Here is a 23,138-nt window from a genome sequence, read left to right as displayed (position 1 = left end):
ATGTCCCTTCCTGGAGAGGGAGGCAGGTGCATCAGGGTTCAGAGTGGGCTGATCTCAACTCTGCCAGGTTAGCTGCATGGACTTGGGCAAGAGAGCAACCCGAATTCCTCATCATTAAAATGAAGATAACGGAGCCTGCCTCATAGAGTTGTTAGACGGATTCAGTGATTAAATTGAGAGCATTTAGAACATTGCCTGGTACACAGTAAGCAATATGTATGTTAGATGATATTATTACTTGTCCAAAAATGATTACTGGAAATCTGAAGAGGAACACTGCATTCCTGACTTCTGTGTGTAAGCATGAGAAGAGCAGGCATCCTCTTATTTCTGTTTCCTAACGAGTTCTTTCTAAGGGCAGACCACAGCTTAGTTCAGCTCACCAAGTCTCCCTGTACTTCCAGCTCCCCTGCCGCCCCCACCCCAGAAACTTCATTAGGCCTGCAGAGGAAGATTAGGATCCCAGTCCCTCCACCCCCAGCCTCCCATCCCCCCCTGGGGCTTTACCCTGTAGCTCAGGACCACCAGCATGTGTGCACTGCTGTCACTGCTGACCTCTGCCCTCTCCCCACCATCAGGAACCCCCTCCCTTTTTCTCTCCTGCTCTGTGTTGCTGGGGCCAGAGCTGAAGGGGAATATAGGGGAAGTTTCTATAGGGCTCCATCCTCTCTTGGGCATCTGGATTGGAACTCAGGAAGCATTTTCTCCTTATCTACAAATGGTGGCTGGGCTCTCTTGGCACCAGTCCTGAGGTCCAGTGTCCCAGGCAGGCAAGTTTGTCTAACTTCTCTGTGAGGCAGAGTCCACAGGGGCACCGTTTACCGGCATATTGGTCCAGGATCTTTCTGTGCACAAGGGGCCCTGTAATGTTAGCACCAATCTCCAGAAGCAAGAGCAATGCAGTTTCTTGGATGCCCTCCAAAATGGCCTGCCTCTGAGCCCAAACAGCCATGTATTGTTCCTCAGACCAGACGTAGGAAATACACACACGAGCTTCAACCACCAGCGGTGACCACCACCAATCAACAGTTGTGGTAGAACTCCCAAGGAAGGCCTCATTGGTGGTTTATCCACTCCCAGGAATCAACACCCCCACAGTGAACATCCTCCAAAATGGGCACCTGTAGCCATCTGCACATGGTGTGTCATCTGAGGCTGTGCACAGAGCACTGCAGTGAGCAATGGCCGCTGCCGCCTAAGGAACTGCAAAGGCTGATGACTCTGAAACCACAGCAACACACGTGTTTTCTCAGTGGAGTTTGGAAATGGTACTTCCTGGTTATATGTGATGTGCTCTATAAGAGGGGTTAGCCCGTGATGCACGTGTGCGCGTGTTCTTGTGTGCACGTGCACATGCTCCTGTGTGTGGTAGATGGGGAGGGCAGGTGGTTTCCAGTTGTGAGCGTGTGAGCACTAATATAGAACAAAGGTGAATATAATGAGGAATGGGGGTGCATATACTAAAATAGCATGATTTCCACTGAATGTAAATAAAACAAGATCTACAGACAGACTTGGACTCATCTGGCTCATATGCTAGTCCCATAGTAACATCGCAAAGGAAACCTCGGGGTAATAGTTAATGTTCTTTCTTCAGCAAGCATACAGGGAGATTAAAATATAATGAAGAACTTACAAGTTTGCTGAAATATAATTTCACATATCTATATTAAACATAACACACACATACTAGTTTAGCTAAATGAGAAATGTGATAGACATATATACATCTCTCCCTTGTTTACCAAATACTTAGTCAAAAATGGGCAAAGTAACATTTCAGACTCATCGTATTTCAGACTCTTTATATTTCTGCCCTAGGTCTATTCGCTTAAGGCACCTCAAATAGACAGTTGCCTTATTCGAAGATGTTAAGTCTGTCCCATCAGAGACATCGCTGGCCTCCATCTTCTCCCCATCTTTACAGATGTGTGTGTGCTGTTTATTGCTGTCAAGGTCATACGACCAGTAGGCAGCAAAGCCGGATGAGAATACAAGTTGAACTCCTGTCCGCTGCTCCTGTCACTTGACCACTCTACCTTCAGCAGATTCAATGCAAAAGGAACTAAGTAAATGAGCTAGTTGATATCAGGTCTTACCCTGGAAGGGACCAAATTTTCCAAAGTCTACACTCTCTCTGAAGATTAATGGACATCCCAAACCAGGGCAGAGTAAAAGTGAAGGTAGGGTGGAGGGGTCATCTGCACTCAGGCAACAGCATTTGGGGGCCCCAAGAAGATGTGTTTGCAAATTCCAATGCCAGGGCTATGGTATTCAGCAGAGGGAAGGTGCCGATTCCCCCTGGCACCTTTTCCTGACTATGCCACTCATGCGATAAACCCAGCGCAGCTCCCTACCAAGGTTAGCTCCACATCAGGCCAACCAGGCACCCGGAGCCCAATCAGCCTTAGGACTCTGGCTAATGGAGGCCAGTGGATTTCTGGCCTTGAGAATAACCGGTGTTGTTACGTGGTAGAGAGTTCAGGGTTCCACAAGGCTGCACCACACAAGGAGACTCAGAGTCTAAAGATGTTCCTGCTCTCATCAGACCTCACGTCTCACTGTGCTGCAGTCTTCACTGAGACCACAAGAACCATTCTGTAAACACACTCCACTGTCGTGGACTTTTGGGTTTTACACAAGAACACACAATCCGAGGAATTCCTCTGGCTACGTTATGTCGGGGCTTTGGCTTCAGTCTCGCTTGGGAACTTGTGTCTTCCCCCTGACTTAGTGTGTTTCCCTCTGGTCAGGCATGTCAGTTTGCCTGTCTTATCTGTGACCCTTTCCCAGCAGGGGTCCTTGGCTTGTTTCAGCTTGTGCAGTTTGGCAGAGCGCACGCACTTATCTTTCAGGAGACACTGATCTGGACATTCGGCCTCATTCAGGAGTCCCAGCTAGTAGAGGATGCAACTCTCCTGTGTTCTCTTTTGAACAGGATGTCCCTTTATGAAACTTACTTGCCTTTAAAACACTAGTATTAAAAATCAAGTTGTATTTTATGGGGCAGATATCAAGGACTCACAGGGTTTCTTAATTTTCAGTCCCAACCTTTGCTGCCCAGACACAATCTTTTTTCCATCTGTGTCAGGCTAGTTCCAAAGCGCTGCTATTATTCTGGGCTACACACGGTTGGCCCGACCTATCCAAATACAAGAAAATTTGCTGATTGATTTAGTTATTCTGTTCATATAAACGAATCCAGTTGTACAGCTGCTTCTGATTAGCCAATGTACTGCTGGAGTTATATACAAATAATTTTATAATGAACTCAGCAACTACAAGGACAGGAGAAATGGAATCTAGTCTCACCTCCTAGAAAAACAAGCAGAAGCAACAAGCGCAGGGGCTTTCGCAGTGCTCCAGGTTTAAACTCCTATCTGCCGTGATTCACTTTTTCCTCGTGATGTAATTCAACATAACTTATAACGAATGTTCTCAAAGAACCTTTGTCTTCAGACTTTTGGATTCAAGAGGGACACCCAGCCAGCTTTGCAAGGAAGAAAAAAAAAAAAAAAAACGCCTTTAAAATTTCCCATTTTTGTATAAGTTTCTGTTTTTCCCATTAAAACATTTATATTTCCTGAGACCATTTCTTAAATAATACACTTTTAGAAAGAAAAAATTAGGATTGAAAGGTCTATATTTACTTTATTATAAATAGAAATCAAGTGTTTTGTTTCATTTCAATATAGAATGATTAAGCTCAGTGAGCTGAGGCTTGGTTTTCTTTTCCAGTTCTATAAAACAAATCTTGTGCACATTAGAAAATTAAGGAAAAGACAGGGTATGAATAATTCAAATGAATAAATTTTTTTAAAGGTAAAGATAGTGACAAGTGCTCCCTAAAGAAATAATTGGAAACAAAACAGGAAAAAGCAATTAGAAAGTTTATAATTCTGAAATAAATGATTCTGGCAAGAATGTGGGAAAACAGATATTTTTAAATCGTGTGAGTTAACTAAGAATTACTACAACTTTTAGAAAGTAATATCACTTTGGGGACTCTGACAGACAGAAATGAAAGCTTCTGTATGTTAGCATGGTCAAAGGCACACACAAGATTATTCAGAAAAGAACTATTGCAGTAGCACAAAACTTGAAACCATCTGGTTAATTAAGCAGCCATCATATGAGTTTTTTAATTTAAAGAACATGTCTATAACGTTTTGTTATGTTAAAAAAAATCTCGGATTTCACAAAGGTATCTGCACCCTGATGTTTATTGTAGCATTATTAACAATAGCCAAGATATGGAAACAACCCAAGTGTTGATCAACAGATGAATGGATAAAGAAGACATGGTATACATATACAATGACATATTACTCAGCCAAGAGAAGAAAAGAAATCCTGTCATTTGTGACAACCTGGATGGATCTTGAGGGCATTAAGCTAAGTGAAATAAATGAGACATAAAAAAGACAAACGCTGTATGATCTGACCTATATGTGGAACCTAAAACAGCTCAACTCAAACAAAGAGTAGAATGGTGGTTACCAGGGGCTGGGAGACAGGGGAACTGGGGAGATGATGGTCAAAGGGTACAAACCTGCATTGAGAAGATGAGTAAGTTCTAGGGATCTAATGCACAGCATTGTGATTATAGTTAACAATATTATATTATATACTTGAACGTTGCTAAGAGACTGTATCTTAAATGTTCTCACCACAAAAAAGAAATGATAATTATATGGCATGAAGGCTGCTAGCTTATGCTATGGTGGTAACCATATTGCAATATAGAAGCATATCAAATCAACACATTGTACACCTTTAACTTACAATGTTACATGTCAATCATATCTCAATAAAAAAAATCGTGTAGCCTGATATATATCATGTTTCTATTTTTAATAGAAAAAACTATATGTGCATATCTATTTGTATATAGTTATATAAGCAAAGAGAAAGTTGAGGAGGTATCCTGATCATATTAATTACCTCAAGGAGTTAGAATTTGAGACAGGAGAAAAATTATTAACTTTTTCTTTATATACTTCTTTTCTTTCTGTCTTATTTATATCAAGCATATAATACTTCTGTAATTGAACAAAATAAAAACTACAGTTTAGTGTTCAAAAAGAGTCACATGTTCAGCAAAAACGAGGAAGCAGACTGGATCACAAAGACTGAGCACGTGGCCTGGTGATGAACAAAAACCTCTTCCTAGCTCTAAGAGACATGTTGTATCATCACAGCAGAGTAGGGATGATGTATACAAAATTCTGTACAGAAAGGAATTTTATGGTTAAAATAATTTCCTAACACCCCCTGCATAGTCCTTTAACCAATTGAGAATTTTTCCTTTTACTTCTTCCAGTTCATCAAAAAGTGAAAATGATCCCTGGCTGGTGTGGCTTAGTTGGTTAGAGCACCATCCCATGCACCGAAGGGTCGAGGGTTCGATCCCTGATCAGGGCACATGCCCAAGTTGTAGGTTCAATCCCAGGTTGGGGGGTAGGGATTTTGTATGGGAGGCAACCGATTGATATTTCTCTCACATCAATGTTCTCTCTCTCACTCTCTCTCAAATCAATAAAAACATACCCTAAAGTGAGGATTGAAAAAAAAAAAGGGGCGCCCTGACTGGTTTTGCTCAATGGTTAGAGCATTGGCCCGCTCTCTCTCCCTCCCACACTGTTTGAAAATAAATGGAAAAATATCCTCAGGTGAGGATATAAAAAAGGGGAGGGGGAATTAATAAGGTTCTAGTACCAACATTTTGTAAAATATCACTCATGTAAGCCTCAACTTTTTTTTTTTTTCCTTTTCCCTCTATCCAGCTTATTCCCAACAACATTCTAACATGGTTTTGTGGCTCCATAGAAGTTTAACAACAATCCAGTTTTTTAATCTATCTCAAACAAAAAGTGAGGCCTTTTTTATATTATCATTATTATTATTTATCCTCACCCAAGGACTTTTTTTTTTTTTTGCATTTATCTTCAGATAGAGTGGGAGGGAAAGAGGGAGGGAGAGAGAGAGAGAGAGAAACATTGATGTGAGAGAGACACATTGACTGGTTGCCACCCACATGACCCCAACCAGGCAGGGACAAACTGCAACCGAGGTACATGCCCTTAGCGGGAACCGAACTTGGGACTCTTTGGTCTGCGGGCTGGCGCTCTAACTGCTGAGCTAAACGAGCCAGGGCATTTTTTTTTTAAACAATGCTAAAACACTAGGGAAAAGAACAGTGTGAAATTTTACCCACAAAACCTGAGATTATTTAAATGGACATTTTGTCTTATTTCTTAAACCATGCATGGCAATCAAATCCTGGCTCTATTCGGTAAAAATAGGCATTGCTAAAATAAATTGCTTTACTATTTTTTTTTTTTTTTTGTCCTCACCCGAGGACACTTTTCCATTTTTTGTTCAGATAGAGCGGGAGGGAGAGAGAGGAAGAGAGAGAGAGAGAGAGAGAGAGAGAGACATCGATGTGAAGGGACACATCGAGTGGCTGCCACCCGCACGACCAACCAGGGCCGGGGACAAACTGCAACCGAGGTACATGCCCTTAGCGGGAACCGAACCCGGGTCTCTCTGTACCGCAGGCCGACGCTCTAACCGCTGAGCCAAACCGGCCAGGGCTGCTTTACTATTTTTTAAAAAGGTTTAAAGGCCTTCAACTACTTTGCCTTTTTCTAGACCCTCAAAAATCAAATTAGAAACTTCAGTACCATATGAAAACGTGTCTTAGCGTCCCTCAGCCTGACTTCTGAGATGTGGGAAAGACAGCTACATTAGTTTTCTGCTAGCCTCCCTGCCCACCCCTGACTCAATCCATCACCCTGGTCCTTCCTGGAAGTCTCCCCCCCACACACACACTCACATGTGCTCCTTACTGGACATGAGCCTGTTAACAGCCCATATTTTCCTCTTATATCTCAGGCAGATCTGTCTCCATTATTTAAATATCCATCCTCACAACACAAGACTATTGTGGTTAAGACACAGATCTCACTGTTTACATTCTCAGGAAAAACAAAAACTATGGTACATGTTTCCTCAAGATCTTCTCCAAGGTGCCCTGGCCAGCATGGCTCAGCTGGTTGGGCATCACCCTGTGCACCAAAAGGTTGCTGATTCAATTCCCAGTCAGAGCACATGCCAAGGTTTTGGGTTGGATCCCTGGTAGGGGTGTGTAGGAGGCAGCCGATCATGGTTCACTCTCACATATTTCACTCTCACATCAATGTTTCTTTCTCTCTCCCTCTCTCTCTAAAACTCAATTGAAAAAAATTATTTTAAAAAGAAAGAACGAAAATATCTTCCCCAGTTGCTGAAGGTTCTCTATTTTCAAAATCTATTCTGCTGGGGGTGGGGTGCCTCTCAGGGCTTCCTGAAATATTGTTTGAAAACATGTTCAACACTTCAGCATTGCATCACTCTAAGATGTGGCCAGATTTTTCTCTTGGTCCCTCCCAGGCCTAAATGCTTCTGTCAGATAAAATCTCCCATTTATCTCCTGTGTATGTCTATAGAAAAATGCTTGGGAGGTTTCAGAAATGGGCTGAGGAGACACACAAGTGATTGAAAAGCACAAAATTCAACCAACTGCCCATTTGTTCAGTGGATGCCAACAAAATGACTATATTTATCCTGTCACTGAACTGGCTGGTTGTTTGACTTGACTCAATGGATTGATAGTTCGGGCAGCATTAGCAAGACCTAACAGGAGAGCTGATGGTCACTGAATTGGCAGTGCCAACTCTAATAGGTGACTGTGAACAACCAAGAATGCACCAGGCATATATGTCCATCCCTAGAGCAGAATGCTATACAGCTGTTAAGAATACAGTAGCAGTATGTTATAGTGAGGCAAGGTGTCCACATTACATATATTCAAAGTAACCAGTATTGTTTATGAGAGTATATTTAAATAATGTAGTATGCATTTGAATAATGTAAACATAGATATATTTTTAAATGGAGTACATATTGCCTATATAAAAAATATAAAAATAAACTATTATTTTAAGTAGTAAAGACCTCCAATGTCCCAGGAAACTATTTGGCTCTGAATTTTTCATTGTAGTCACCACTTCATTCCTCCTGCAGACACCTCTTACCTGAAAAAACTAATTACCCCCCCCCACCACCACCACCAATACAAAGGACTCTGTGGCAACTTGGAGGAAAGGTAATGTCCTTCAATTTTGCTTAAACTTCTTTCTCAGGTTGTGTATTGCCTCTTAGTCCAAAAAGAAAGAAAGACAGACACCCAAAGAAAGAAAGAGAGCCCCAATCCTCATTTATGTGGAAATGAACCAGATACAGGCATTAGAAAGGAAAAGTCACTTCTAGTTTCTACAATAATAATTCCTGCCCTTTCCACAAGAGAAAATAATTCTTTAACTATTAGGATTATTGTTATTGTTCAATTTGGAAGATATAAAAATATACAGCATTTAAATCTAATTACATACATGAACAAAAATAACGTCACATGTTACATATCGATCACGGTGAAGAACTACACTTAGGATGAAATTTGTTTCCTAGCATCTTCAGAAACCAAATACTCTTCTGTAAAACATTAAGATCCGCATTGCCTTCGTGAAAAATTCACTCATCTCAGATCTTACAACCAGAGAGGCAGAAATTAACTGCAATTCAACAAACATTCATTGAGACCCTACTATACGAAACTCTACTATTTTTGAGGGAATATAAAAATGAATTTTTTAAAGTTATTGCTTTGAGAGACTTTGTGAACTCATGAGGGAGAAGAGACACGCAAGTGATTCCAGTACAGGACAGAGTGGACCCTGAGCCATAGATGAGGCCCAAACAAACAGCTGTGGGAATTCACTAGCAGAGACAGAAACCGGCTCCTGGAGAAGAAAGCATTTTGGCTCTTCTTAAGAAGCATGTTTTTACAATGTGGACTGTGCTGAACTAAAGCTATTGAACTAGTGAAATTTGTAAGTGATTGTGTCTCGAGTTTTTTTTTAGTTATATTCTCCATTTAATGAGCATTAGCAAAGCCTATATTTTTCTTCTCAGAAAGCACTTGTGGCCAGAGTAACCACTGAAAAGGAGTGGCCATGGGGAGAAGAAATGGCAATGCACAGGTGTAGACGGAGGTGGGAAAGAGCCACTACGCGAAGAGTAGGGTACAAGACCGCTGAAGGTGAAATTACGGGTTAAAAGTGCAGAGTTTGGAACCGGGCTGCCCCAGGTTTGAATACTAGCTCTGTCACTAGCTGTAACCTTGGGCAAGTGACTTAACTTCCCTTAGCATCAGGTGCCACATATATGAGCAGAAACTACCTCACAGGGTTGTGTAACTATGAATGATTCAATTAAATGACAAATAGTAAGTGGTAATGTTAAAGAAATAAAGGAAGGAAAGTGGATGGAAAGAAAGGAAAGAGACTTTTAAAGCTTGGGCCAGATCATAGAAAGCTTAAAAATCCAATTCACTTAAATTAACATAACTAAGAGATAAAAGGAACTGAAAAAGAAGAAATTGAGTTATACAGGAAAGATGGCTCATTAGATGGAAAAAAATACATCCATGATAAGCAATGCTAAAATGTTAAATTTGTATAACATCATAGCAACATGTTTTTACAATATGAACTATGTTTACTGAAGTTTCTGAACGAATCAAAATTGTAGGTAATTATATGGACTATTTATTTTAGCTATATTTTTCTTTTATTGAGTATTAACCAAGTCAATTTATAACTAATATAAAGACTAATAATGAGCTTGCTTCCCATCAACCCAAGTTCCCTGACTCCTGGCCACAAGAGAACACGAAAGCAGTGGCAAATCCACTCCACAAGGTTAGGTGCTATACTTGTGACCAAAGCAACTTGGCCTGGGGCAGGCAGTCCCACTGGTCACCTCATATTGATGATGGCCACTGTGTGATAGCCACAACGTGTTACCCTGGCACATCCTGGTGCCAAAGGGCCAGGAAAGTAGCATGTCTTTGGTTTCCAGCCCTTTATTTGCCCTGATAATCTCCGCAGAGTAGGCTCCACTGGATAAGCTGATAACACAGGCAGGAGCCCCCAAAACTGATATTCTGTTCTGTGAGAGTCCTTCTTCTTAGCTGTTAAGGGAATACATAAGGTGACTGGTGTGAAACTCTCAATTGACTACAGACAGCTAAGGGATTGTTAAAAATGTTAATTTATATAAAATGCAGTTCCTGTGTTTAGGCTCTTCTTGTATTTCCATGTGGAAAGAGGAATATCAACACTGCTTTGTACAAACTAACACGGATAATAACAATCACCACCCCCAAATACTGAACAGCAGCACTGTCCTGGGTGTCTGCTAAGTGACTCACATCCATGACTTCATCCCACACTCATAGCAAGACAGGTTTTAAAGGAAAAGAAACAGAGGTCACAGAACTTGTCAGTGACAGAGATAAGGAACTCTGCCCTTGGCAGCAGGTCAGCATCACCTGGGGGCTTTCAAAACCCAGATTCCTGGGCCTCACCCCAGACTAACAGAATCAAACCTTTATAAGCTTCTAGTCACGTCCATGCCTAAGGACCAGGATACTTCAATACTAGTTAAAGCGTGTTGGGCAGAATAACATTACTCAACTAATTGAAGGTATTCTGGGGACTTTGGTGAGCCTAGAGTTTTTATTATGCCGAAGTCTACAAGAGACAGAGTTAATTATTTTGACAAATGTTGGGCTGGGCAATACAATGAGGCTGAGCAAGGAAGTGTTCACTTGTCACAGGGAGGCAGTGAAGGTGAAACACGATGTGCCTGTTCATCTTCCTCTGCCTGGCACAGAGTACACACGCAATAAATGGACCAACAAATGAGTGAGGGACGGACTCCCTCCAGCTGGATGTAATTTCCCTCTCCCCTCAATTCCCTGTTTTTGATCTGTACCATTTGTTTTCTTAACCTTATTTATTACATTCTGTCTTGCATTCCTGCTGTTTGAAACCATGTCTCATTTCTACCAGAAGATAAGCATTCAGGAGCAAACTTCATCTCTTTGTGAGCTAGGACTTCACCTCTACTCCAAGCACGTGGCACAGCAGTGACCCCTAGCAGGGATTCTCAATGCTGGATGAGTATATGACTTGATTCCAATTGTGACCTGATTCACACAAGTGGGTACTGGCTGCTCACAAGGAATAAGCTTCCCAAACCTTTCAGCACCATGGCATAATGTGGATTGCTGGGATACAGTGGCAGAGAGACCTCTGCATGGAAATCATCAGGAATTTGGTAGACTCATTGGAGGGCAGGCTACAGGAAGACATAGCTCTGGGAGATAGAACCCCAAAGATCAGGTGCTTAAAAGTGAAGGCATTATAGCAACAGGTAAAAGACACTTTTGTTTGGTTTTGTTCTCCTGATGTGTATTGTAGAAACCATATATGTTCCTAAAATTACACCCTGAAATATCAAAGACAGTGACACAGACCCAGTATCGAATACTTCCCACAAAAGGGGGCTCATCCCTGGCTGGAGCACCTGAGACAGTAAACTTAAAAGATAAGGCTATACAACCTTCCCTTCCCTGCCCCCATCCAGCCACTTTAGCTCATTATCGCTTTGTGTCTTGGTGCTACACACTGCATGGTGCCTGGATAGCCCCCTAATGCCTTGAGCTGTGCTGCTTTTGGAGATTTCACATTCCATTTTCACACTTGATCCTCACACCTTATGGTGGAGAAAAGGAGCAAAGATCATCAATCCCGTTTGTTGGGTGAGGTAAGTAAGACTCAAGTTGCATGATATAACTTAGGGTACCACAAGGTACCACAGTAGACACTCACTTTGTGAAATGAACAAATGAAGGAAGGCATGGATCTCTCCAGCTGGAAGTAATCTCATTGTTTCCAAATGTCTCAGAACGTGATGGCACCTGGCTGACAAATCTCTTTGCTCTACATCACAAAAGCCTAAAAGAATTTATGTACTTCTCAGGGAGCCAAAAGAATGGTAGAGGTTGGGTAGGTCCCAGGGAAAAAGATGATGTCATTAAAATGTATTGATAACATCTGCAGCGTCTACTCTGCACAATTCCATTCAACAGGTAATGAATGGACTTCTACAGATGGCCAGGATTTGGTCCCTGAGAAACTCAACCTTGTGGGGATGACAGGTATGTAAAGATACACAACAAAAGTAGAAGACTCTGTTTTGAACACTGTAAAGAAGAATTAAGATGAAAAAAATACTGATGTGGGGTTCTTTCTTTCTCTTTTTAAATATGTTTTTATTGATTTGAGAGAGAGAGAGGGAGGGAGAGGGAAAGAGAGAAACATCCATGTGAGAAACATTGATGGGTTGCCTCCCACACATCAGTTGCCTCCCACATGCACCGCAGCCAGGGATGGAACCCACAACCAGGCATGTGCCCAGACCCGGGAATCAAATCTGTGCACAGAGGGGTCACCACTCAACACTCAACCAACTGAGCCACACAGCCAGGGCGACACGGGGTTCTTTCACCTCAAGAAGTAAAAATGTGATTTCTAAAAACTGAAATAGAAAATTTCTTGAAATTATTTTACCCATTATAGAAAAAAGGCATTTTTTGAAAAGGGAAAAATATGCCAGTGACTCAAAATGAAGCTATAGTGCTGTTTGAAATTGCCTTTGGAAACTGGCAAAAGAAAACCCACCCAGGGCGGGCCTCTGTCCAGGGGCTCCACAGCTGCATCGCCTGGAGTCTGGGGTTACATGCGGTCAGCAATTGGGGGTGAAATCTAGTGACTATACAGGGGACAATAGTGACACACAATTTTCAGAAAAAGGGACGGAGTCCACCCAATCACTGCTGACAAATTGAGAAGGCTTCCTGGACAATTGAGAAAAGGCCAGGAGCCGGCCCAGGAGAAAATATTCCTCCGGGATTTGGCAGGACCGCAGATCTAGCCAGGTTGGGTTCCTCACACAGACACACCCTTTGTTAATCTCAAATAGTTCACTGTCTAACTACCAGTTGAAGATCTGCGCCCCCACCCCCGCGAATGGGGCAGCTGGTTTCTCTTACACTTGCAATTTTCTTTAACTGTTCTGAGAAGAGAAGAGAAGAGAAGAGAAGAGAAGAGAAGAGAAGAGAAGAGAAGAGAAGAGAAGAGAAGAGAAGAGAAGAGAAGAGAAGAGAAGAGAAGAGAAGAGAAGAGAAGAGAAGAGAAGAGAAGAGAAGAGAAGAGAAGAGAAGAGGGAAGAGAAGACTAGAGAAAAGAAAAGATAAAGACAAGAGAAAAAGCTATGCTAATAGGAAAAAAGTAGGGAGAGTGAGACTGGAGCGCAGAAGTGCAGCTGCCCGGGAAGTTCGGGAGCGGCCCGGAGGAAAAGCGCCGGCCGGGACTGGAAGTGCCTCTGAGGTCAACACACACATCTCGCGCGCGTCTACACCGACCGCCGAGCGAGCATCACTCTGGGAGGCTAGTTGGGGAAACCGCGTTGCAGGATGGGCATGATTCCCCAGCCCAAAAGGCGAGGCTGTTCCCTGGCAAGAACTGACCCCCGGAATGCCCACAAGTCCCCATCGGCCGGAACCGGGGTGTAGACGCGGCCCTAGCGCATTCCTGCGAAACCCCAGCCGCGGCTGAGTACGGCGCCAACGGGTCCCGAGCCCCCCGGACGGCCCCGGGGTCGCAGGAGTCCAGGAACGCGCCCAGCCCGGGAGGCGCCCGCGTCCGGAGCCCCGCTCTCCACGGCCCCTTCCGTCCCTTCCCAGCGGCCGGAACGGCAGGACGCGCGGGCCGCGGGGCCCGGAGACGCGCCCCTCCCGGGGCGGCGCCCGCGCCCACAGCGGCTGCAGCCCTGCACCCCGACGTCCCGGCTGCCCCGCCCGCAGCACCCGCTCCGCGCCCAACCCAGTGCCAAGCCGCGTTTCCGAACCCAGTCCCTCCCTGGTGGTCCGGGCAGCCGCGAGGGTCTCCACGGTCGCTCCCCTGAGACCCGGGAACCTGGTGGCGCCCGAGGCGGCCGCCGCACGTCCCTTACCGCGCAGCGACTCCGGGTGGTTCCAGGGCCCTGCAGCGCGCCAGGCATTTTTTTCTGGGAAACTTCTCCCTGGTCTGTAGGGCTGAGCCGCCGGGCAGGAAAAGTGCTCAGCGCCGAGAGGCTGCGACCATCCGGGAACTTCACGGAGATCTAAACCCTCCCCTCTCGGCTCCCGGTTCCCCCTCCCCCCCGCCCCCCCGCCCTGCGGCCCCGCCACATGTGGACGCGCCGCGAGGCCGCCGCTGGCCCTTGGCGGTCTCCGCAGGGCGCCGCGCCAGCCCCGCGCGGTTCTGAGGCTCAGCGCGGCGTAGCCTCGGGTCCCCAAGGGGAGCGTGGCGGGCGTGAGGGGAGTTAGAGGCTGGGGCGTGTGTGTTGTTACACCCTCCTCCCCTGCGCAGTAAGGGGACACGGTGGCTTTTGCAGAGGAGAGGGGAACGGGAAGGGGTGTCCAACCAAGGGCCCTTTCCCCCAAAGATTGCATCCTTCCCAGCTTCCTGCTGCCGGGGCTCTCCCCACCGCCTTCTTTTCTCAGAAGAGAGGGTCCAGTTTTGAGATACCTTAAATTCAAGTTGATTTTAAAACATGAATTTTAAAATGGAGTGGAACACCCTGTTAACTTAAAAATAAAAGACCCAAGTAAGAGGCAACAAGTCTTTATTTGAGATCCAAAAGAATAGCTATTTGAGAAACACTGATTCAGGTAGAGACAACCCCAGTTTTTCCACTAGGGGGTGAAGGCAAGGGGTTTTTAAGAAAGGGAAGGGAATAACCACCTGAATAGAAGGAAGGAACTTCTACTGGTGTTAATACGTCAAGGAAAAATTTCAATAGATGCAAATAAGCTTAATTATTCTTTAGCTATACATGGTGGTGCTAATTCTAAAAAGTGCCTTTAATTTTCAGTCTGCTTTCCTGTTAGCTTTGCAAATAGTTGTTTGGAATACAGTGTTGATTTGGCCTAAAGGTTATGTTGCCCAATTTAAACATTCCAGAGGTTTGAGGCATAAGATGGGTAAGGCAGATCCCCTGGGCTAGCAACTACAACATCCATTTTGAGGTGGATCCATTTATATTATTTTTCACATTTCTCCCGTTTGATCACGATCTTCCCTTGAAAGCATCTCTGATCAGCCATTGGAAAGTAACACCTATCATTTATGAAAAGTATCATTGATCCTCCATTGCTGGGAAGGCTCATTCATGTCATGTCATGACTCAGGGAAAGATGTTTCCTTTAGGAGTCTTAGGCCACATTTGAGCAACAAGAATGCCAGAACAGCCCTGGCCAGGTGGTTTATTTGGTTGAGATGTCCTCTCATACACTAAAAGTTTGCAGATTCCATTCCAGGTGGGGGCACATGGGCACCATCATGAACCTTTAAGGACAAACATCTTCTGTAGTTTCTTGAGGTTTCTCATATAAGGTCCCATAGGACTTAGTAATCATCAAAAAATGTTGCTCAACCATTATGTGAGTGGTGTCTTTATTACTTCAAGCTATGCAAAACAAACAGAGTTTTATAACAGCAGAAATTTCTGTAATAACAAACAAAATGGTAAATCTAATTTGGAGAATAGATCTGAACCAAGTGGCAATAACTGGGAGCAGCCAGCTGAAAATATCAAAGAACTGTGGGTATCAGCGGGCACTGTATTTAATTAAATTTCATTAAATTTTATTTGTGCCCAGATTCTACCTAGTTCCATTTGTACTTCAGCAGAGTTGTTTTATCCAGGTATAATAAGAATATTAACAATATGCCCTGGCTGGCTTTGCTCAGTGGTTAGCACGTTGAAGTTTGTCCCTGGCCCTGGTCAGGTCATGCAGGAGGCAACCAGTTGAGTGTGTTTCTCTTACATGGATGTTTCTCTCTCTCTCTCTCTCTCTCTATCTCTATCTCTATCTCTATCTCTCTCTCTATCTCTATCTCTATCTCTTCTCTCTCCCTCCCTCCCACTCTATCTGATGATACATAGAAAAAAATATCCTCAGGTGAGAATTTTAAAAAAAGGAATATTAACAATAGAGCAAAACCCACCTTCTTCAGCTAGAATATGGTCTAGAGAAAATCTGTTTTTTAACACAACTTGTCCAAGAGATCTAGATTTGGGGTGGGGGTGGCTATTGCTTTAGTGGTAAATCCAACAGTTTCTTCTAATGTTATGATAACTTCTTAATCATGTGTTCATTCACTGTAACGTCTGCCCAAGGAGCAAGTATTCTGTCAAATCTGACCTTTACAGTGGTTGACATCACCAGGAATTAAATACCCTTACTATGTATGCAACGAGTAACTTTTTAGAAAAAAAATCTTTTATACATTTTTTTCCCTTTATTGATTTTAGGGAGAGAGGAAGGGAGAGGGAGTGAGAGATAGAAACTTGATGATAACACAGTAAATGCTTTCAATAAAAGACAAAATCTTTGCTTTCTTTATAATCTCTTATTAAGAGCATATCAGGGGGTTGGAGGTGGAATAGTATATGGGGGAATAAGTAATGATAGAAAAATTAATTTATCTATTTTTTTTAAATGTTTTAAAGTCAAGTACTGCAAATGTTTTTAATGAAAAAATACAAATTTGGGCCCTGGCCGGTTTGGCTCAGCGGTTAGAGCGTCGGCCTGTGGTCCTGAGAGACCCAGGTTCGGTTCCCGCTAAGGGCGCGTACCTCGGTTGCAGTTTGTCCCCGGCCCTGGTCGGTCGTGTGGGAGGCAGCCACTCGATGTGTCCCTTCACATCGATGTTTCTCTCTCTCTCTCTGTTCCTCTCTCTCCCTCCCTCTCTACCTGAACAAAAAACAAAAAACAAAAAACAAAAAAAAAAAAAAAAAATACAAATTTGGTTCTTGAACCACAACACTAAACCAAACAAAGAAAGGTATACCAGTAGTACAGAAAAACATTAACTTTAATTTTATATAAATATTGATATTAAAGTTTATACTAAGTCCATTTAATCTTATTTAGCTTGATAACACATAAAATTTCCTTCCTCAAGATTCCTTTTTACAAGCTGTGTACAATTTTCCTTGTCCAATTTAGTTTGTCTCTTCTTCTCTTACCCATTTGGAAATAACAGATGAAGTTTAGGAAAAACCATTTTCTTTTAAATTCCCTAAAAAAAAAAAAAGTATCTCTATATCTCTATCTTTTATTGAAGCAGAATAGTAAAAAGCTAGGGAAATTCCTTGATAAGTGAAATAAGGGAAACTGAGACAAAATAATTAGAGAAGGCCAAACAATTTGAGCAATTTACAACCAGCTAATAAATCACAAGTTTTCTTTTCTCTAACCAAGGACACTTAGGAGCAAATGGTTTACACATCCCAGATTGTCCTGGGGCAGACCAGCCTCGGTCCCAGTCCACCTTCAATAACAATCTTTAAAAATAAAACTAACTAGAAAATAACCCTGGCTCCTTTGCACACATTTTGATGAATCAACAGTTTGAAGGACACACCTGAAAAGCTAATAAATGTTCTGTTAAGACCCTCCCCTGAGACCTCCCCTAGGATCCAGCTGGCCGAAGAAAAATAAAAAAGCCTCAAGACAAAGAATCCACAGCATACTCTCCCTGTGCAAGCACGCCCACACCTGTTTCTTGCTCCACAGGCATGCACCTCCTAAACTCCAAGGCACCCCATGAGACTTGCAGCCAGGGGAGCAGTGGGCAGTGGCAGCTCAACCCAGGCTAACCCCCTGAACCTGTCTCCAAGGCCTCCTTGCCTCTGACTTTCTCTCTCCTGGTGCTTTTTGTACCTTGAGCCCTCCCTCTGTTTCACTGTCCCCAGCTTTAATAAACATACTCTCCAAAGCCACCTGGACTTGTGTTGTAAAATCTGTCCTACACGAAGTCAAGAACCCATACACTACCGTCTGGGCCCTAGGCAGAGCTGCCCCAGGCCCAGACTCCATTTGGTAACACTATTAACCAAAAACATTTTTCTTTCATTTTATTTAAAATTTTAACCCTTAGAAACCTTAATCTCTAGTGAAGACTAAAAACTAAGCAATTATGAGTAGTCATATCAGCCTTGTATAGATCAGCAAACCCACGAGTATATATTTCACAACCTCTGCAAACATAGACTCTTTGACTAGAAACATATATCATATGCTTTCTCAACAGAGCCCAAAACATTTTTATTTACAGATCCAAACTTATCTTTTGGTTTCTCTGTAATAAGAATCTTCAAATAGGTAAACTTAGACTTATTTAGCAATTAATGTTTCAGTATTTTTTCTCTTTTAAAAATGATCTAAATATTCAATAAATTGTTATTATTTAATTTAGCTAGCAAAATTTTAAAGCTTCAAGTTACCAAGAGTTTGGGAAACTTTTCTTAAGTACATATACCATAACACATATAATTATTGCTAAAAGGTTTCACCAAAAATCCTTACATCTATTTACTTCATTGGTTCTCTTTTTTTTTTTTAAATCCTCACCCGAGGATATTTTTTTTTCCTTCTATTTATCATCAGATAAAGTGGGAGGGAGGGAGAGAGAGGAAGAGAGAGAAACATTGACGTGAGAGGGACACATCGACTGGTGCCCCCCCTAGGACCCCAACCAGGGCCGGGACAAACTGCAACCAAGATACAAGTCCTTGATTGAAATCGAACCCGAGACTCATTGGTCCACAGGCGGACACTCTAACAGCTGAGTCAAACCGGCCGGGGCAGTTTTGCTGCTTTTCTGGTCCTGGAACTGAAATACAACTGAGGCCTAGATGTTATCTCTAGGAGTTAAGGTCAGGGGCTCTAAATTGAATGACCAATGACATGAAAGTTCAGGGGTTTCAAACTCCATGACTAGCGACATGCTAGGAAAGGAAAGGTCACCCTGGGGCTGAGGTCCCATCCTACAAATGTTCGTTGCTAGATAGCTGGGGTTTTCTACCCTGGTGACTTTCTGTACCTGGCCCACCAACCTTGCTCTGCTCACATCTGTCACAACTCTAAAGACATGCCTGGACCTGGCCAGGTGGCTCAGTTGGTTGGTGTTGTCCCATGTACCAAAAGGTTGTGGGTTCGATTCCCCAGTCAGCAACTGATCAATGTTTCTCTCTATTTCTCCGCCCTGCTTCTCTTTCCAAAAAAAAAAAAGTCTGGCCAGTGTGGCTCATGCACTAAGTAATCATCAGTCTGATTGCTGGACAGGACACATGCCCAGGTTGTAGGCTCAGTCCCCAGTGGAAGGCATTTAGAAGGTGACCAGCTGATATTCTCTCTCATCGATGTTTCTATCTCTCTCTCCCTCTCAATTCCTCTCTCTCTAAAATCAATAAATACACATCCTCCATTTGGCCTTATAGTCTTTGTTTTAGGTTCCTCTTATATCTTCAATTTTACATTAGCCTTTTATAGAAGACTCTTGCTCTTAAGTGCCTAAGTTAAAATTACATGCTCAGTCCTGGCCGGTGTGGCTCAGTGGTTGAGTGTCGACCCATGCACCAAGAGGTTGCCGGTTCGATTCCCGGTCAGGACACGTGCCCAGGTTGTGGGCCTGATCCCCAGTGAGGGGCATGCAGGAGGCGGCCAATCAATGTTCTCACTCATTGATGTTTCTATCTCTCTTTTCTTCTCCCTTCCTCTCTCTCTGAAATCAATAAAGAAAAAATTTTTTATATAAAATTACCTGCTCAGTTGGCCAAAGTTTTTTTAGGATCCTTTTAGAGCTGTTTTTGAAGTCATTTGGTATTTGAGAAGCTTCTACATGTCAATCAAAGAATGCATTCCATTGTTCCCAAGATATTTAAAATTCTTTCTTTAAGGGAAGTCCATTGAGGCAGACTTAAATTATTTTTGCCAAGTTGGTCCATTTTATTAAACAGGCACAAGAAGAGAGAACAAAATGTTTGTACATATGACTTTCTAGTTCCCAAGGAAGGAACTTTTGGGGAAATTTCAGAGGGTGAAGGTCCTTGTTAAAGACAAATTCCCTGAAAGCTTTTATGGCCGGACAAAAAGTCAAAAGAGATATTAATCTAAAGCCACAGGTAGCTTGACTGCTGAATGCACACCAGTACAAACACTTTCTGGATGGCAGGAATCAAAAGGGAATTTTTAGGATAAAAGTAAAATTCATCTTCAAATACGGTAGCATCAACAGCAAACATCTGGGGAAGCCGAGGCTCCACTCCATTGCCAGCGCTCTTATTACCAGGCTCCCACCCGCTCTGCAAGCCTCCACCTCCTGGCCACAGAGAAAAATTAACATTCGCTAATAGCTTAGCTGACTACCTTAGGTCCAGTGAAGATAATCTCTCTATCTTAAACTCAACTGATTTGGGACCTTAATTACCTCTGCAAAATCCCTTCACAGTAACATCTATGTTAGTGCATGACTGAACCACTGGGAGAAAGTATATGTATATGGGGAGGGGGGCAGGAATCTGGGGGCCATTTTATAATCCTACCATAGAGATCAAGGTTTATCTTTCCATTTCCCTAAATATAAAACTGTGTCCTTCTATTTAATAATGACATAGTCTTTCACTCTGTGATGTGTTATAATTCGAACTAATCCCCTAGCAGACATTTTCATTACTTCCGGCTATTTGCCTTTTAAAAGTACACTATAGCCTTGGCCTGTTTGGCTCAGTAGTTAGAGCATCAGCCTGCAGACCAGAGAGTCCCGGGTTTGGTTCCTGCTAAGGGCACGTACTCCGGTTGCAGTTCGTCCCTGCCCTGGTTGGGGTTGTGCAGGTGGCAACCAGTTGATGTGTCTCTCTCACATCCATGTTTCTCTCTTCCTCTCTTCCTCCTTCTCTCCCTCCCGCTCTATCTGAAGATGAATGCAAAAAAAAAAAAAAAAATGTCCTCAGGTGAGGATTAAAGAAAAAATTAAAAAGTGCACAATAAACATTTATGTTCTTACATGCTTTTATGCACCTATGTACTTCTGTAAGTTAGTATCCCAGAAGTAGAATTGCAGGGAAGAAGGGTTTACACCTTTTGCTGTCTAAAATGAGAGTACCAATTTATATTGCTGATGACAGTACAAGAGTGGAAATCACTAATTTTTACATTTAAATTCCCTTCATAGACTGTTTCATCAGGAGGTTATAATGTAATGGCTAAGTGCATGGACTCTCAGTCTGCGTGTCTGGCTACCAGTTTAGGCTTTTTGATTCCCCAACTGCATGACTTAGGGAAGGTGGCTAAGCCTTAGTTTCTGTATCTCTAAAATGAGGATATGCGGCTGAGTGAAAAACGTGAAGGGATTAGATGGAGGGATAAACCAAAAACAAAAAACCCAAAAATTTCATGGACACAGACAACAGTATGGTGATTACCAGAGGGTGGGGCAGGGCGGGTAGAAGAAGGTATAGAGGAGGTAAATGGTGATGGAAGAAGACTTGGAGTGGTGAACACACAATACAATATACAGATGATGTATTATAGGATTGTACACCTGAAACCTATATAATTTTTTTAACCAATGTTACCCCAATACATTCATTTAAAAAGTAAAAATAAATAAAATGAGGATGATAATAATGACATTTCTTTGTATTAGTTATTAGTTGCTGTGTAACAAATTACTCCAAAATTCAGTAACTTAAAACACTTTTTTTTAAATCCTCACCCAAGGATATTTTTCCATTGATTTTCAGATAGAGTGGGAGGAAGGGCGAGAGAGAGGGAGAGAGACATCGATGTGAGGGAAACACATCAATTGGCTGCCTCCCCACAAACCCCGCCAGGGGATCAAACCGCAGCCGCAGTATGTGCCCTTGATCAGAATTGAACCCATAGCTCTTGGGTCTTCAGTCTGATGCTCTAACCACTGAATAAACCAGCCAGGGATAAAACACACTTATTTTCTCAATTTCTATGGGTTAGCTGGGTGCAGCGTAGCTGGGTGTGTTTGGCTCAGTGTCTCTCGGGGCTGCCATCATCTCAAGGCTTGGCTGTAGGGATCTGCTTTGCAGTTAAATCACATGGCTGTTGGCAGTCCTCAGTCCTCTCTGCCTGTTGGTTGGAGATATCCGCTTATTGTCACGTGGTGCTTCCATAGGACAACCCACAGCATGACAACTGTTTTCCCTCCGAGGGAGCAAGATGGAAGCCGAATCTGGAAAGTGACATCTCATGTCTCTGCTGTATTCTAGTCTTTAGAAGCGAGTCTCTAAATCCAGCCCATTCTTAGGGAGAGGGTGTTACACAGAGTGTGAATATCAGCAGGCAGGGGTCACGGGGGTCAATTTAAGGGCCGCCTACCACACCCCTCATGAAGGTGCTGTGGGGTTAAAGTGAGTTAATGCATGTGAAGTGTCTGACTTTTAGTAAGCACTGGAAAAAAGTTCATTCTTACTGCTGCTGTTGTTATTATCACACCCATTTTCCTGCTTGACTCAGTATCACATCAAGAACCGAAGAACGGCATTTTACCAAAGCAGCTATTTGGACAACAGAGCAGGCAGTTCCTATCAGAAAACAAATCTTCTCAAGTAAGGTAGTACAGGAAAGCTTAAAGGAATAGTTTGCAAAGGTGTTTAGGAGCAGAGCAAGGATGATGGGCCAGGTACAAAAGGTCACCAGGGCAGAAAGCCCTGGGGGTCTAGCAACTGGGAAAACAAGGACCTGGCCCCCAGGGTAACCTTTCCTCCCCTAGCATATTGCTGGTCATGCAGTTTGGACCCTCCCCTGACCTTTCCTCCCCTGGCATGTTGCTAGTGATGTGTTACACCCCCTTAGAGGAGGAACAAGGGGTAAAGAGTGGCCTTAGTTACCTACCATGTGGGCCCTTGTGCAACCGCTCCCTTATGCATTAACCCCTAGGGATAACATCTAGGCCACAGTTGTGTTTCAGCTCCAGGCCCAAAAGAGCTGCAAAACCAGACAAGCGATGCCATGGCTGACATTAGGACCAGCTGCATTGACTAATGACCGCCTGCCCTGGGGCTGACCAATTCGTGGAAACCCTGGCCCTGAAAGGACACCCCTGGAATGCTAATTAAAGAGATCCTCCCCTTGGGACCTCATCTATTCTCCCACCCTGGAGAGCCCAGCAAGCTCTCTCTCCCAGGAGCACCCGCTCGCCTGTTTCCTCCCCCACCGCTCCCCTGTAGGCACGTTACCTTTACCCTTCTTCCTCCTAAGCACCCAGGACCCTTCTTTTGCCCCTGTAACTTGTTTCCTGATGCCATTTATTCTACAGCTC

General features: G+C 43.3%; 1 protein-coding gene across 2 annotated transcripts in view; it reads right to left on the bottom strand.

Moving 5' to 3' along the window:
* Positions 1 to 14,103, bottom strand: part of WIPF1 (WAS/WASL interacting protein family member 1) — a 117,996-nt gene extending 103,893 nt beyond the window's left edge. For both annotated transcript variants that reach the window (XM_036253678.1, XM_036253680.1), the window contains exon 1: positions 13,966 to 14,103. The gene's annotated coding sequence lies outside the window, so the exon portion shown is untranslated. The remainder of the gene's footprint in view (positions 1 to 13,965) is intronic.
* Between the last annotated feature and the right edge of the window lie 9,035 nt (positions 14,104 to 23,138).

The sequence above is a fragment of the Molossus molossus genome, unplaced genomic scaffold (assembly GCF_014108415.1).
Source record: "Molossus molossus isolate mMolMol1 unplaced genomic scaffold, mMolMol1.p scaffold_m16_p_11, whole genome shotgun sequence".
Lineage (NCBI taxonomy): Eukaryota > Metazoa > Chordata > Mammalia > Chiroptera > Molossidae > Molossus > Molossus molossus.
Note: the sequence above shows the minus strand (reverse complement) of the source record. Positions and strands in the feature narration are given on the sequence as shown.